General features: G+C 45.3%; 8 non-coding genes across 8 annotated transcripts in view; 4 read left to right on the top strand and 4 right to left on the bottom strand.

Moving 5' to 3' along the window:
* The first annotated feature begins 603 nt into the window (after positions 1–603).
* On the top strand, positions 604–676 carry TRNAR-ACG (transfer RNA arginine (anticodon ACG)). Its single transcript has one exon. It is a non-coding gene; the product is annotated as a tRNA-Arg (tRNA).
* Positions 677–1,689: 1,013 nt separating this feature from the next.
* On the bottom strand, positions 1,690–1,796 carry LOC147705472 (U6 spliceosomal RNA). The gene has a single exon (XR_015298109.1). It is a non-coding gene; the product is annotated as a U6 spliceosomal RNA (small nuclear RNA).
* A 718-nt stretch (positions 1,797–2,514) lies between these two features.
* Positions 2,515–2,587, top strand: TRNAR-ACG (transfer RNA arginine (anticodon ACG)). The gene has a single exon. It is a non-coding gene; the product is annotated as a tRNA-Arg (tRNA).
* A 1,011-nt stretch (positions 2,588–3,598) lies between these two features.
* Positions 3,599–3,705, bottom strand: LOC147705470 (U6 spliceosomal RNA). Its single transcript, XR_015298108.1, has one exon. It is a non-coding gene; the product is annotated as a U6 spliceosomal RNA (small nuclear RNA).
* A 718-nt stretch (positions 3,706–4,423) lies between these two features.
* Positions 4,424–4,496, top strand: TRNAR-ACG (transfer RNA arginine (anticodon ACG)). The gene has a single exon. It is a non-coding gene; the product is annotated as a tRNA-Arg (tRNA).
* Positions 4,497–5,509: 1,013 nt separating this feature from the next.
* On the bottom strand, positions 5,510–5,616 carry LOC147705468 (U6 spliceosomal RNA). Its single transcript, XR_015298107.1, has one exon. It is a non-coding gene; the product is annotated as a U6 spliceosomal RNA (small nuclear RNA).
* Positions 5,617–6,336: 720 nt separating this feature from the next.
* Positions 6,337–6,409, top strand: TRNAR-ACG (transfer RNA arginine (anticodon ACG)). The gene has a single exon. It is a non-coding gene; the product is annotated as a tRNA-Arg (tRNA).
* Positions 6,410–7,419: 1,010 nt separating this feature from the next.
* Positions 7,420–7,500, bottom strand: part of LOC147705466 (U6 spliceosomal RNA) — a 107-nt gene continuing 26 nt past the window's right edge. The window contains exon 1 of the small nuclear RNA XR_015298230.1: positions 7,420–7,500. This exon is cut by the window's right edge and continues 26 nt beyond it. This is a non-coding gene — a small nuclear RNA (U6 spliceosomal RNA).

The following is a 7,500-nucleotide window of genomic DNA, read 5'->3' as shown; positions in this document are numbered from 1 at the left end:
CAAAAATGTATGAAGAGTAGCAATCCATTATTCTTCACTGCATTTGTGGTCCAAGACTAAACACACCATAAGTATGTAGATTATACCAGGTTTGCAAAGGCTCCTGGTTCGGGCTACAGACAAGGAGCATTGTGACGTCACGCTGCCTGTGGAACAGTGATATTAAAGGTGAAACAGCTGCACAGTAGGTTAGGTGAAGGGCTCTGAGAGTGGAAAGGCAGCATGCTTGGGTCCCTGGACAAGGTGAGCTTATGATAATGTGTCTGAATGTTCGCCTGTGTTGTAATATTAAACCCCTTATTGTTGTAAACGCCTACTTACTAAGGAGTTCTCAAGCTCAGCCCCACACAGACCTGGAACTGATTATGTTAATGCAAACTATTTAAGAAACTGAGCCTGATCTAAAAGATTTCCTTGGATCTAGGACCATTTCGCCTAGCTTTTAGGTGCTTCCTTCTCCTAAAGTCCTTTGTAAAACTTGGGAAAACCTCACAGAACAGACTTCCAGGAGGTCAGATGGGTTTCCTTGTGCCTTCACACACACACACACACACACACACTTTCTAGCCCACTTAAGGACAAAAGGATGCATAAGTCTACATAGGGCCAGTGGCGCAATGGATAACGCGTCTGACTACGGATCAGAAGATTGTAGGTTCGACTCCTATCTGGCTCGGAAGGGTTGTAGGTCCCTTTTTGATTATATTCCTGTGGAATTCTTATTTACCTCAGACTTGTTGTAGGTTCAATATTCTCCAGCAGGACTCATCCAGCAGTTGTTCCACAGGTAGAGCGCAAGTAATAGGACCACAGCTAGTTAAACGTTTCCCATTTGCTGCTGGACTCTATGTGATGGCCGTCACGTGGTGTGCTGCTTTTGTATTTCAACATGGGTCCCTGATACTCTTAATTGCGAAAAAGCTTGTTGACAAAAGTGTGTGTGCGCGAGGGTCTGTGGACGTAGGCAGGTGTGTGCACTTGAATGCTTACCCATTTACATGTGTGAGAAGAACAAACCAACTCACTGTGGGCTGCAGGCTTACAACTGGTAGCCCCAGTAGCCAGGCAGAACCACAGGTAAGGAGAGAGAGAGAAAGTTGGTCCATTATTAGAGAAGGCCCATAAGCATCTTGCACTGCTACCTTCTTCCCCTCTCAGCCATGATCGGCCAAAACCTTTCTATTAGGGTAGAGGGTGAACATTTCTTGGACCTCAGAAACTGAGGGATGTAGACCCAATATGTCCTCCAAGCGCCTAGAGACCTGGTGCCCAATCTGGCATGGTGTTTTTCAGCTTACCGGACCAATCCGGTTGCAAGGTGGACTTTAACAATACTGCTAAAAAGGCACTCCCAGACATCCCTGAGGCCTTCATTTGCATAGGCCCTGCCCTTCTCTTTGTCCTGCTTCCCACAAAGCAACACAACACTGCAGCAGTATAGATTTGGGGGTGGTGAAGAATAATGACAGTGAGGCTAAAAAAGAGAAAGAAAAGTTCCAGAAGTCCTGCAGGCTTCCTTGCTAAATGCAGCTGAACATAGAGCGCACCTTCTTTACTGCAAAGCAAATACATTAAAAATGTTGAGGAGAGACTAATTGAAAAATACATATCACGGGGACAGCACTGGGACCTGCTTTATTTTTTCAATTAGTCTTGAAAACAAAAAAGATTTCTCTCCTAAAAGCTGTTAAAAATATGGAACGCTTCACGAATTTGCGTGTCATCCTTGCGCAGGGGCCATGCTAATCTTCTCTGTATCGTTCCAATTTTAGTATATGTGCTGCCGAAGCGAGCACACTTTATTGATGAACTGACAATGTTTATAAACTCTCTAAATCTACAGTCTCTAGACATAGGGTGGCCTGGCAGAGATGCTCAGATGGCCAGTACGCATTCAAATCTGAGCCAATGGTCAAAAATGTATGAAGAGTAGCAATCCATTATTCTTCACTGCATTTGTGGTCCAAGACTAAACACACCGTAAGTATGTAGATTATACCAGGTTTGCAAAGGCTCCTGGTTCGGGCTACAGACAAGGAGCATTGTGACGTCACGCTGCCTGTGGAACAGTGATATTAAAGGTGAAACAGCTGCTCAGTAGGTTAGGTGAAGGGCTCTGAGAGTGGAAAGGCAGCATGCTTGGGTCCCTGGACAAGGTGAGCTTATGATAATGTGTCTGAATGTTCGCCTGTGTTGTAATATTAAACCCCTTATTCTTTTAAACGCCTACTTACTAAGGAGTTCTCAAGCTCAGCCCCACACAGACCTGGAACTGATTATGTTAATGCAAACTATTTAAGAAACTGAGCCTGATCTAAAAGATTTCCTTGGATCTAGGACCATTTCGCCTAGCTTTTAGGTGCTTCCTTCTCCTAAAGTCCTTTGTAAAACTTGGGAAAACCTCACAGAACAGACTTCCAGGAGGTCAGATGGGTTTCCTTGTGCCTTCACACACACACACACACACACACTTTCTAGCCCACTTAAGGACAAAAGGATGCGTAAGTCTACATAGGGCCAGTGGCGCAATGGATAACGCGTCTGACTACGGATCAGAAGATTGTAGGTTCGACTCCTATCTGGCTCGGAAGGGTTGTAGGTCCCTGTTTGATTATATTCCTGTGGAATTCTTATTTACCTCAGACTTGTTGTAGGTTCAATATTCTCCAGCAGGACTCATCCAGCAGTTGTTCCACAGGTAGAGCGCAAGTAATAGGACCACGGCTAGTTAAACGTTTCCCATTTGCTGCTGGACTCTATGTGATGGCCGTCACGTGGTGTGCTGCTTTTGTATTTCAACATGGGTCCCTGATACTCTTAATTGCGAAAAAGCTTGTTGACAAAAGTGTGTGTGCGCGAAGGTCTGTGGACGTAGGCAGGCGTGTGCACTTGAATGCTTACCCATTTACATGAGTGAGAGGAACAAACCAACTCCCTGTGGGCTGCAGGCTTACAACTGGTAGCCCCAGTAGCCAGGCAGAATCACAGGTAAGGAGAGAGAGAAAGTTGGTCTATTATTAGAGAAGGACCATAAGCATCTTGCACTGCTACCTTCTTCCCCTCTCGGCCACGATCGGCCAAGACCTCTCTATTAGGGTAGAGGGTGAACATTTCTTGGACCTCAGAAACTGAGGGATGTAGACCCAATATGTCCTCCAAGCGCCTAGAGACCTGGTGCCCAATCTGGCATGGTGTTTTTCAGCTTACCCGACCAATCCGGTTGCAAGGTGGACTTTAACAATACTGCTAAAAAGGCACTCCCAGACATCCCTGAGGCCTTCATTTGCATAGGCCCTGCCCTTCTCTTTGTCCTGCTTCCCACAAAGCAACACAACACTGCAGCAGTATAGATTTGGGGGTGGTGAAGAATAATGACAGTGAGGCTAAAAAAGAGAAAGAAAAGTCCCAGAAGTCCTGCAGGCTTCCTTGCTAAATGCAGCTGAACATAGAGCGCACCTTCTTTACTGCAAAGCAAATACATTAAAAATGTTGAGGAGAGACTAATTGAAAAATACATATTACGGGGACAGCACTGGGACCTGCTTTATTTTTTCAATTAGTCTTGAAAACAAAAAAGATTTCTCTCCTAAAAGCTGTTAAAAATATGGAACGCTTCACGAATTTGCGTGTCATCCTTGCGCAGGGGCCATGCTAATCTTCTCTGTATCGTTCCAATTTTAGTATATGTGCTGCCGAAGCGAGCACACTTTATTGATGAACTGACAATGTTTATAAACTCTCTAAATCTACAGTCTCTAGACATAGGGTGGCCTGGCAGAGATGCTCAGATGGCCAATACGCATTCAAATCTGAGCCAATGGTCAAAAATGTATGAAGAGTAGCAATCCATTATTCTTCACTGCATTTGTGGTCCAAGACTAAACACACCGTAAGTATGTAGATTATGCCAGGTTTGCAAAGGCTCCTGGTTCGGGCTACAGACAAGGAGCATTGTGACGTCACGCTGCCTGTGGAACAGTGATATTAAAGGTGAAACAGCTGCACAGTAGGTTAGGTCAAGGGCTCTGAGAGTGGAAAGGCAGCATGCTTGGATCCCTGGACAAGGTGAGCTTATGATAATGTGTCTGAATGTTCGCCTGTGTTGTAATATTAAACCCCTTATTCTTTTAAACGCCTACTTACTAAGGAGTTCTCAAGCTCAGCCCCACACAGACCTGGAACTGATTATGTTAATGCAAACTATTTAAGAAACTGAGCCTGATCTAAAAGATTTCCTTGGATCTAGGACCATTTCGCCTAGCTTTTAGGTGCTTCCTTCTCCTAAAGTCCTTTGTAAAACTTGGGAAAACCTCACAGAACAGACTTCCAGGAGGTCAGATGGGTTTCCTTGTGCCTTCACACACACACACATACACACACTTTCTAGCCCACTTAAGGACAAAAGGATGCGTAAGTCTACCTAGGGCCAGTGGCGCAATGGATAACGCGTCTGACTACGGATCAGAAGATTGTAGGTTCGACTCCTATCTGGCTCGGAAGGGTTGTAGGTCCCTGTTTGATTATATTCCTGTGGAATTCTTATTTACCTCAGACTTGTTGTAGGTTCAATATTCTCCAGCAGGACTCATCCAGCAGTTGTTCCACAGGTAGAGCGCAAGTAATAGGACCACAGCTAGTTAAACGTTTCCCATTTGCTGCTGGACTCTATGTGATGGCCGTCACGTGGTGTGCTGCTTTTGTATTTCAACATGGGTCCCTGATACTCTTAATTGCGAAAAAGCTTGTTGACAAAAGTGTGTGTGCCCGAGGGTCTGTGGACGTAGGCAGGTGTGTGCACTTGAATGCTTACCCATTTACATGTGTGAGAGGAACAAACCAACTCCCTGTGGGCTGCAGGCTTACAACTGGTAGCCCCAGTAGCCAGGCAGAACCACAGGTAAGGAGAGAGAGAGAAAGTTGGTCCATTATTAGAGAAGGCCCATAAGCATCTTGCACTGCTACCTTCTTCCCCTCTCAGCCACGATCGGCCAAGACCTCTCTATTAGGGTAGAGGGTGAACATTTCTTGGACCTCAGAAACTGAGGGATGTAGACCCAATATGTCCTCCAAGCGCCTAGAGACCTGGTGCCCAATCTGGCATGGTGTTTTTCAGCTTACCCGACCAATCCGGTTGCAAGGTGGACTTTAACAATACTGCTAAAAAGGCACTCCCAGACATCCCTGAGGCCTTCATTTGCATAGGCCCTGCCCTTCTCTTTGTCCTGCTTCCCACGAAGCAACACAACACTGCAGCAGTATAGATTTGGGGGTGGTGAAGAATAATGACAGTGAGGCTAAAAAAGAGAAAGAAAAGTCCCAGAAGTCCTGCAGGCTTCCTTGCTAAATGCAGCTGAACATAGAGCGCACCTTCTTTACTGCAAAGCAAATACATTAAAAATGTTGAGGAGAGACTAATTGAAAAATACATATCACGGGGACAGCACTGGGACCTGCTTTATTTTTTCAATTAGTCTTGAAAACAAAAAAGATTTCTCTCCTAAAAGCTGTTAAAAATATGGAACGCTTCACGAATTTGCGTGTCATCCTTGCGCAGGGGCCATGCTAATCTTCTCTGTATCGTTCCAATTTTAGTATATGTGCTGCCGAAGCGAGCACACTTTATTGATGAACTGACAATGTTTATAAACTCTCTAAATCTACAGTCTCTAGACATAGGGTGGCCTGGCAGAGATGCTCAGATGGCCAGTACGCATTCAAATCTGAGCCAATGGTCAAAAATGTATGAAGAGTAGCAATCCATTATTCTTCACTGCATTTGTGGTCCAAGACTAAACACACCGTAAGTATGTAGATTATACCAGGTTTGCAAAGGCTCCTGGTTCGGGCTACAGACAAGGAGCATTGTGACGTCACGCTGCCTGTGGAACAGTGATATTAAAGGTGAAACAGCTGCACAGTAGGTTAGGTGAAGGGCTCTGAGAGTGGAAAGGCAGCATGCTTGGGTCCCTGGACAAGGTGAGCTTATGATAATGTGTCTGAATGTTCGCCTGTGTTGTAATATTAAACCCCTTATTGTTGTAAACGCCTACTTACTAAGGAGTTCTCAAGCTCAGCCCCACACAGACCTGGAACTGATTATGTTAATGCAAACTATTTAAGAAACTGAGCCTGATCTAAAAGATTTCCTTGGATCTAGGACCATTTCGCCTAGCTTTTAGGTGCTTCCTTCTCCTAAAGTCCTTTGTAAAACTTGGGAAAACCTCACAGAACAGACTTCCAGGAGGTCAGATGGGTTTCCTTGTGCCTTCACACACACACACACACACACACACTTTCTAGCCCACATAAGGACAAAAGGATGCATAAGTCTACATAGGGCCAGTGGCGCAATGGATAACGCGTCTGACTACGGATCAGAAGATTGTAGGTTCGACTCCTATCTGGCTCGGAAGGGTTGTAGGTCCCTGTTTGATTATATTCCTGTGGAATTCTTATTTACCCCAGACTTGTTGTAGGTTCAATATTCTCCAGCAGGACTCATCCAGCAGTTGTTCCACGGTAGAGCGCAAGTAATAGGACCACAGCTAGTTAAACGTTTCCCATTTGCTGCTGGACTCTATGTGATGGCCGTCATGTGGTGTGCTGCTTTTGTATTTCAACATGGGTCCCTGATACTCTTAATTGCGAAAAAGCTTGTTGACAAAAGTGTGTGTGCGCGAGGGTCTGTGGACGTGGGCAGGTGTGTGCACTTGAATGCTTACCCATTTACATGTGTGAGAGGAACAAACCAACTCCCTGTGGGCTGCAGGCTTACAACTGGTAGCCCCAGTAGCCAGGCAGAACCACAGGTAAGGAGAGAGAGAAAGTTGGTCCATTATTAGAGAAGGACCAGAAGCATCTTGCACTGCTACCTTCTTCCCCTCTCGGCCACGATCGGCCAAGACCTCTCTATTAGGGTAGAGGGTGAACATTTCTTGGACCTCAGAAACTGAGGGATGTAGACCCAATATGTCCTCCAAGCGCCTAGAGACCTGGTGCCCAATCTGGCATGGTGTTTTTCAGCTTACCCGACCAATCCGGTTGCAAGGTGGACTTTAACAATACTGCTAAAAAGGCACTCCCAGACATCCCTGAGGCCTTCATTTGCATATGCCCTGCCCTTCTCTTTGTCCTGCTTCCCACGAAGCAACACAACACTGCAGCAGTATAGATTTGGGGGTGGTGAAGAATAATGACAGTGAGGCTAAAAAAGAGAAAGAAAAGTCCCAGAAGTCCTGCAGGCTTCCTTGCTAAATGCAGCTGAACATAGAGCGCACCTTCTTTACTGCAAAGCAAATACATTAAAAATGTTGAGGAGAGACTAATTGAAAAATACATATCACGGGGACAGCACTGGGACCTGCTTTATTTTTTCAATTAGTCTTGAAAACAAAAAAGATTTCTCTCCTAAAAGCTGTTAAAAATATGGAATGCTTCACGAATTTGCGTGTCATCCTTGCGCAGGGGCCATGCTAATCTTCTCTGTATCGTTCCAATTTT

Source organism: Lissotriton vulgaris, chromosome 7 (assembly GCF_964263255.1).
Source record: "Lissotriton vulgaris chromosome 7, aLisVul1.2, whole genome shotgun sequence".
NCBI lineage: Eukaryota > Metazoa > Chordata > Amphibia > Caudata > Salamandridae > Lissotriton > Lissotriton vulgaris.
This window is presented reverse-complemented; position numbering and strand designations above follow the sequence as displayed.